The following is a 9,178-nucleotide window of genomic DNA, read 5'->3' on the forward strand; positions in this document are numbered from 1 at the left end:
ATAATGTACTACTAGAACCGACCTGGACCCGTCTATTATTTCAAAAGCTGGACCCGGACCCGTGTAGATCCGAGAAATGCCTACCCGGATCCGACCCGGACCCGTATATTATTTGAAAGCTGGACCCGAACCCGCCGGGAAGACACAGACCCGACTGGACCCGATTGTCACATATTCCACCTTAAATTGCTTTTAAAAGTCAATAAACCTGTTGCAAAAAAATACAGCTTTTTGTCTTACCTAATTTAAAGGTCCCATTTTACGCGCTTTTTTGAAGCTTTGATTGTGTTTATACTAAGTGCAATATAACATGTGTTAATGTTTCGCGTGTAAAAAACACAGTATTTTTCACACAATTCACCTATCTGTATACCGCTGTTTCCACTGTCATAAAAACGGGCTGATGACTTCCTTGTTCTATAAAGTCCCTCCTTCAGAAATACGTAACGAGTTCTGATTGGGCCAGCGGTTCCTGTGTTGTGATTCGACAGCAGCTGAGAGCAGGCTGTCCTCCTGGTAACGCGATTGGGCTAGTTTTGAATGAGCTCCTTTTACATTATAATCCTACACTCCATATACTCCTCTACGTCAGCTACGTTCTCAAAACTCAGGCAATTTGATAATACCTAGAATATCAAAATCAACTGCGGGCGGCAGATCCTTTTCCTATTTGGCGCCTAAACTCTGGAATAACCTACCTAACATTGTTCGGGAGGCAGACACACTCTTGCAGTTTAAATCTAGATTAAAGACCCATCTCTTTAACCTGGCATACACATAACATACTAATATGCTTTTAATATCCAAATCCGTTAAAGGATTTTTAGGCTGCATTAATTAGGTGAACCGGAAACACTTCACATAACACCGTACTTTCTACATCATTAGAAGAATGGCATCTACGCTATGATTTGTCTGTTTCTCTCTTGTTCCGAGGTCACCGTGGCCACCAGATCCAGTCTGTATCCAGATCAGAGGGTCACTGCAGTCACCCGGATCCAGTACGTATCCAGACCAGATGGTGGATCAGCACCTAGAAAGGACCTCTACTGCCCTGAAAGACAGCGGAGACCAGGACAACTAGAGCCCCAGATACAGATCCCCTGTAAAGACCTTGTCTCAGAGGACCACCAGGACAAGACCACAGGAAACAGATGATTCTTCTACACAATCTGACTTTGCTGCAGTCTGGAATTGAACTACTGGTTTTGTCTGGTCAGAGGAGAACTGGCCCCCAACTGAGCCTGGTTTCTCCCAAGGTTTTTTTCTCCATTCTGTCACCGATGGAGTTTCGGTTCCTTGCCGCTGTCGCCTCTGGCTTGCTCAGTTGGGGTCACTTCATCTACAGCGATATCATTGACTTGATTGCAAATAAATGCACAGACACTATTTAAACTGAACAGAGATGACATAACTGAATTCAATGATGAACTGCCTTTAACTATCATTTTGCATTATTGAGACACTGTTTTCCAAATGAATGTTGTTCAGTGCTTTGACGCAATGTATTTTGTTTAAAGCACTATATAAATAAAGGTGATTGATTGAATGATTTTGAGAGAAGCAAGTGGGCAGCAGCAAGTGCTGGAGATGTACTTATAATCACAGCAGCGTTTTTACTGACGCGCATGAAAATCGCATTTGTTTTTTTGCACAGCCCTAACATCTTGTTAACAAAGCTAAACAGCTTTGCCCTTTGTGTAATAAGTTACAGAAACTGTTAAACGCACCAACTTAAATAATAAAATACACTTACAGGTTGTGGTCCATAAACAACGCCTTCTCCAGACAGAGAGGAAACTGATCAATCTTTCAAGAATAATCTTTGTGCGAATCCGGCATTAAAATGATTGAGATTGAGAAAGTTGTCCTCAGCAAAATGAGCTGCACATAGTTTTACATGTGGATTATAATTTTCGGGAACTGAGTTAAACATAAATTGTAACCATTAATCTCCAAGTACAGCGTCCCTGGGAAGCCCAAACAAAGATGACTGGACTCCAAGCTGAAAATAACAGCATTTCAACGACATAACGACAAAAACAAACAGCTCTTCCTTCTTCTCTGTCGGAGCTCAACAAGTCCACGCCCCCCTTTTTGTGAATTCATGTGGGCGGAGGTCAGTCAAAAAAAACTGTTTTAGTGACGTCATTACTGCAGGAACTAGAGGGATGTAGTCCAAACGGGTCGTTTTTTGTAGGCGAATTCTGTTAAATCAAATATCTCGCTTGGCATTGAACTTTGAGCTTTAGAATTTTACAGATATTATTTATAATCTAACAACAACATTACACACTAACTAAAGTTTAAAACATGGGATCACGAAGAAGGGCACCTTTAAGGAGTCGTAGTCTCTCTTCCTTGTACCTGACTGCCTGTGATGCATTACAATCTTCCGACAAGAAAGTTATCCATGTTATTCCTCTCGTTATTCCAAGTCCAAGCTTAATCCACTCATTATTTTAGCTTCAAGAGTCCACCTGATGTTACGCTGATGGATGACAAATGCAGCTGTGCTCATGTACATTCTGACTCGAGTTAACTCGCATAATAACTTCGACTGTTTGCCCTTTTGAACTATAATAACGCCACTGACGTTACTTATTTGCTATCATCTCTGTGCTCTCTGCTCTGCGTCGAGTCTGAATCTGACCAATAAAACTTTTAAGATTAAATGGTTCATTTATATTATTATAAAAATGGGAGAAAATGTAAAGTGCGGTTTGTCCCTCACTGGTTGCCATAGAAACATGAAACATGCTGGAGACTGCACATGCTAGCTGTATCAACCTAAAATATGTTTAACACAATTTGAGCGTCATAGAAAACATTCATGTTACAGTTCACCTCAGATTCTGTTGCTGATATGAAATATATTAAATACAAGTGTGTCAAGCCTGCAAGCATTATTATTGTGCGGGCACTTGCATTAAGTCTGAGTCTGCGCGCTCTACTTCTAACGGCAGAGAGAGAGAGAGCGAGAGAGAGAGAGCTTTTTTTTTTTTTTGGCTCACACTTTTCTTTTCCTAATTTTACAAGTTGCAAGTTACAAAAAACACAAGCAGAGTCTGATCACGGCCAGGTGTTCTCCGGACCCGGCTGCTCATTTAAAATATAGACCCGAACCTGTACATGTCGACGGGTCTCAGGTGCACTGTGAAGACCTCTACTGTAGGTTTCTGGGCATCATAGAAAGATTTTCCTCATTGAATGTTATAGAATTGCAAAAACTATTTCTTTCATATATTCTACAATATTTTGGGGGACTTAAAAGATCATATTACTCAACCACATTCTCAACCACTTATCCTTCTGTACTGTAGATAGAAATCCAAACTTTCTATTGCTTGAATTTAAATTATTTACCTAGCAAAGTGGATATTGTATATATGAATTGTAATACCTTTCTGGAAAATCCATCAACTACACCAAATATTATCAGGTTGTACCTATGAACAAAAAGTAATACAAATTAAAAAAAAAGTACATTATTGACTGATACTTACCATGTCACACCGATCACTGCCTTGCATGCTTTAAATAAAGTTGTAACTTTGGTGTAAAATTGGGTTGGATACTATGGAGGTGAACAGAGAGATACAAATACACTATTGTGGACTCATATCACACCCAGTGAATTAGCCTCAACTTCAAGTCAGAGGGCCCCCAAGGACCTGAGTTTAAAACCACTGATTTACTTAACACCTTAGCAAGGATAAAGTTAGCTAATCATGTTATCATGTTATCAAGTTCTGAGTCAGTCATGTTGCTGGAGCATCCTGTCACACTTAGTCCATATTCCTCCATCCTACGGAATATAGTGCATTGTGATACCCCTAACAAGTGCGCTATGCAGGGTACTGAGAATTGTGCTTCTAGTAAGTAATGCAACTGATCTCTCTGTATAATCAGCCTGGGTCCTTGTCACGGTTGGTAAACCATGGTCTCGGGTTTTGAACCCTGTCCACTCCACCTCATCCCCAGACCTCATCACTCCCCTTCACGGCTCTTCCCCCGCAGTTCCTGTGTCACACTCTCCTGCTGCCAACGCACCATCGCACCTTGGATCACCAGTGAGCTCTGCCTCTTCCTGGACTTCGCCCTTCCCGTCAAGATTCCCAGTATCACCTGTCTTCGTATTCATTGTTTGTGTTATTCCATTAAATGTTCTAAAATTTGCACTTGCTTCCTCAAACTTCTTGACCCATCGTTACAGTCCTCCTCTTAACCCCACAGCTGTGTCTAAATGTGACACAGCTGGATTGTTTTCAACTGCAGCTTGGACCAGCTCCAACAAATGGTTTAACTGCTGCAAAATGTCAGTGCCAATGTGTATGTGATCAGCAAAAGACTGAATTAAAATTAATTCATTGTTGCAGACAAACTCGAGGAAGTCCAAACCCACAGGTTGTCTTGAAAGTGGTTGCTGTATTCTAGACCGCAGCCACTCAAGTAACTTCTCCCGAAGGACATCCTGGCAGTAAAAGGAAAATAAATGAGAAATTAGCATTCCAAGAAAGTCACATAAACAACACTAAACTTGCAAATACAGAACAATGCTAAAAGATCTATACATGAAATGCATAGCATAGCCTATAATTTTGTATGCAGTTTCCAAACAGCTCAAACCTTAGATATTCTACCTTCATTTTTATATTGTGATTGACAGCAAGCTTAGAAGTTGTCATTTTTACCAAAACAAGACAGCTGTGAGCAGTAAAATATAATAGTCTTTCAGCATAATAATTGTAAATGTATATGCATACATCGGCAGCAAATGTAGGCTATTATTTCACCCCAAAAAACGCAAATTAAGGAAAATGAACATTTCACTATGGCATGTTGAGGGTTAACGGCATGGTCAGGAGGAGTGATGAATCTGCCCGGGAAAATTCACCATAACCAGGGCCGTTTGAAGGAATTTGGGGGCCCCAAGCAAAATGGACATAGAGGCCCCCCCACACGCACACAAAGCCTACAGGGACCACAGCATAGCCATACAGTTTAAGTTCACCCACATTTTATATAAATAAAAAAGGTTTACAGTGCAAATACTGCTTGAAAAAAATAGTTTGGTGGAAATTCAATAGTGATTTGCAATAATATGACAGCACACACTTATCAGTTTAAACTCTGGGCTTTGCAGGATATCAGCTATAATTATAGAGCTTGTGGAGCCTTGTGCTATATAGAGGAAACATCAGCACTGAGAAGTGATGCATCTGTTGATGTTGAGGATGAAGTTGATGGTTTAGCTGGGAAAATAATTGAAAAAAAAAAATCTGAAATTACCTGTGAAGTACGTTTTACCATTTCACTGTTAGCATATTGAAAGAGGTCACTATTAACAGCTCAGGGGTGCATTTCCCAAAACCATAGTTGCTAGCTAAGTTAGATGGTAGACACTTTACAATAACAATCATTAATAGATGGTAAATTGATAGTTAATTAATTTTTAGTTAATTGTCATTTAACTGTTAGCAAACAGTATTTTTACTTATTATAAAGTTTACCAAAAACTTAAAGATATGTTAGCATTTGCATATTTTGATATTAGAAAGGAAGGGATGCAGGCAGCTGCTTTCACTGCCAATGCTTAAAAACATCCCAAGCTAATGTTTGATGCACAGAATTTATTGTGTGGTTTTCCTAACCCCCATTTGGTGAATAGATTATCAAGGTGGAATAGTTTAGCATGCTATTTGCTGTGCCACTTTCATCTAGGGCTGTAGCTATCGAATATTTTAGTAATAGAGTACTCTACCAAAAAATCCTTTGATTAATCGAGTAATCAGATAAAATGTGTTTTTGCTTAATTAAAGTGCAATACTAATTATGCAAGAGAAAATAAGACTTCTGGGTCTCTTAAAATGAACAATTAAGTTTCCATTTTTAGAAAAAAAATATTTTTATTTTTTAAATGCATAGAATGCAATGCATACATAAAAAATAAACATTTAATTATTACCCATTGTTTCTCTGTCTGTACTTGTTCTGTGAACAATGAGAATAAAGTTGACAGATGAATTAAGTGCTTTTAAGTCCCATTCGGTTGGGCGTTTTAAATAAAGTATTTTCTGAGATGCACATTAAGCATTAAACACAAAACATTAATTTATCTTTTAATTATTGAAAATTAAGCAAACAACTTTTTGGTAAACAAAGGGGATTTACTATTAAAAATAAAACATGGAAGACATTTTGTGTGATTAAACCTTAAAAAAGAAAAATGTTTTTTTTTTTTTTAGTAATCTATGTACATTCTGCAGAACAATAGTAATACATCTCTGGCAAATACTTGTCTAAAACAGGACTTTTATTTTGACGGGTTGACGTACCTTTGTATGTGATGTGACGCTAGTTTTACTCAAATCAAACGGTCAAAATTCTCATGAAGTGACTGTCAGACCAGTTCTGGAGATGTTGTTCATGTGTTCACATCCTCATTTAGTGACACAGCAGATGCTGAAATCACCGCGAGCGTCACGCGCGCTTCAGTGTCTGTAATAAAGGAAGACGTGCTTCTGCTCCATTCATTAACAGAGACACGCAGAACATGCAGGATTCATATTTAAACAGACTGTTCCGGTTTAATATTTACAGATATTAGTCCATAACGTGATTTGATGTAAGTGCAATGACCTATTTTTAATTCATTCATTCAAAATTTGGCAAATTACATGTCATTCTACTTTAAACTGTAAATTCTGTTTTTATGACTGGATTCCGCGATTCCCTCTGCGTTTTCTGCATCGCGGAAATCATAGGGCCCTAGTTGTGATATACCAGCTTTATCTTGCAATGGACAAACGCCACGATGTCTCTTTACGTTTGCCCGCGACCTCAAATCAAAACACTGCTGACTCCTTGCAGTATGAGATTTCTGATCTGCGTCTTCCTTATCCCGTTAAAAAACATATTACATTAAAACCATATTCCTTCCGTTCTAAAAAAAAAGTTGCACTAACTGTTCGTTACAAGCAGCATTTGCCATCAGGCAGGTAGCTAACATAAACATATTTTTGCTAGCCTACCTGCTGCAAAATTACACCATTTGTACAAGAGTGACAAGTAGAGCTATTTTATCCAGTGTAATTTATCACTTACCACTATCTTGTTTTTTCTTATCCTCCTCTTCCTTTCTCTTCTTTCTCTTCTGGCTTCCTGAAGCATAATTCCACTTCATTACTGCTGAGGAGGTTTTGTATTTTGCCGGTAGCAGAGATCACGTGGTTGGCTGGCTGCTGTCAGCAACTACTGAGAGGGGCCCCCTTGACAGGGATCGCAATAACAGTGTCATTACACGTTACTGCATTGACGATCAAAGGGGCACTCACACAGTGTCGTTGCATTTTATTCTTAACCACTCGTTGTCTTGGGGCCCCAGGCCAGCTCAGGGCCCCAAGCAATTGCTTGGTTTGCCTGCCTTGTCGCGACGGGCCTGACCATAACTTTACTTTAAAGTTTCGAACACAGCCTCAGTTAGTTAGTGACTATAGAGATGATCACAAGCATGCTATTAAGTTTTTTCGAACGAAAACAAGTTTTCAAACACTTAGTTTCAACCTTTCAGAACTTTATTTTCAGTTTTGAAACATGGCAGGATGTTAATCCCATACTCCGCAAGTTAATTTTCTGCCAGCAGAAGGCGCCAAGAGCGGGAGAGGTAGAGGTTTCTCCAATTATGGCTGCAAAACGGCAATGAGCTCACAAACGCTGCCTTATCAAGCATAACATGCGAGCTGAATTTGAACATTTTCTAAATACAGTAGTTTTCCTTCTGAAATACAGTGATAAAAAACACCCGCTCTGGTTTTTTAAAACCCTGCAGTGTAGTCACTTTAAACCATAAAAAGCAACCCAGCAGGTATGATAACCCAACTGGTTGGGTTAAAATAACCCAGCGTTGGGTTCGTCCCTTTTTGACCTAGCGCTGGGTTGCTAAAATAACCCAAATTGGGTTGTTTTCAACCCAGCAGTTTTTAGAGTGTAGTCAATTTGTGTTTATCCTTGTGTTCATTATTTTGCTATATACTATTATTTGGTTAGTTTCGATATATAAATCTCATACTACTTTCGTATTGTGTTGTGGGATATTCTATTGTGTTATCACAATGCAAAAAAAAGATAACAGGCTATTGAGATTAATATAACTTTACATACAGCCATGCTTAATTAATGCATTCATTTCTACATTCAATATACTCTTACAGATCATAAAATGCACAGATTGCCAGTTGGAGGATGACACTCCTAAAGGTAATTGTTTATACTTTTGAGAAAGAATTGAATGTGCAATCAGTATTTACTAATGCAAATCTACCCCTTTAAAAAAAAAATAATAATAATACACATATTAGTAAACATTTTATTGTGTCACCTGTGAAGAAGGTGTTCTACATAGGCATTTATCATCAAAAACAAATTGTGTTCTGCTCTATTCGATGCGATAGGTGTCAGTAAAGTTATGACAACACCACATCTAATAAAATTTATTTTTCACAATCCAAGCTTCCTTTTGAACATTTTTAACCTTTTGAACTTCTTGATGTTCTTTATATTCAAAAATAATGATACTAATTAGTCCCAGCTTCCTGCTTCAATAGGAAATGAGTGTTTGTGCCAGACAACTTCATAGTGTCTTTGTGTTTGTGAGTGACAGGAAGCTATTGAGAAGTGAGGGCGAATGGGATGGGCAGAAAGTATATTGGAGTCAACTTTAAGTGTTTTGACTGGTTGCTTGTACGATTTGGTACTTCTCCCTCACATTCCGTCGTCTCTGGTGATCAGTGGTTACTTCTGATGTATTCTTTGCTGGAAACCAGCCTTTCTTTCCATCAGAGAGACGCATGCCTTCATACCAACCTTGACAAGTGAAATGGAAATCAATTTTATTTTCGAGAATAAAAAAAAAAAAAAAAAAAAGATTTGATTTTAACTGTACCTTCACTGGTTTTGCGCAGCACATTGATGACATCAGATGGCTCCAAGCTTAGCTCGTCTGCCTGTTTTGCTACATACTGACTGACACACTGCACTTGGGGACAGTCTGATTGACACACACACACACACACACAATATCATTTCAGAAGCTTCCTCTAAGTGATATCACAGACCCATTTTCAGAGTTTGACAGCAACTGGTCAACATTCACTTTCATTGTATGGAAATCAACTGT

At 38.6% G+C, this 9,178-nt stretch overlaps 1 long non-coding RNA gene across 1 annotated transcript; it reads right to left on the reverse strand.

The window, feature by feature from the left end:
• Positions 1 to 8,354: 8,354 nt before the first annotated feature.
• Positions 8,355 to 9,055, reverse strand: LOC127962296 (uncharacterized). Its single transcript, XR_008154553.1, has 2 exons — positions 8,945 to 9,055; positions 8,355 to 8,865 (listed from the first exon to the last, which is right to left on the reverse strand). It is a non-coding gene; the product is annotated as an uncharacterized LOC127962296 (long non-coding RNA).
• Positions 9,056 to 9,178: the final 123 nt, after the last annotated feature.

Source organism: Carassius gibelio, chromosome B7, assembly GCF_023724105.1.
Source record: "Carassius gibelio isolate Cgi1373 ecotype wild population from Czech Republic chromosome B7, carGib1.2-hapl.c, whole genome shotgun sequence".
Taxonomy (NCBI): domain Eukaryota; kingdom Metazoa; phylum Chordata; class Actinopteri; order Cypriniformes; family Cyprinidae; genus Carassius; species Carassius gibelio.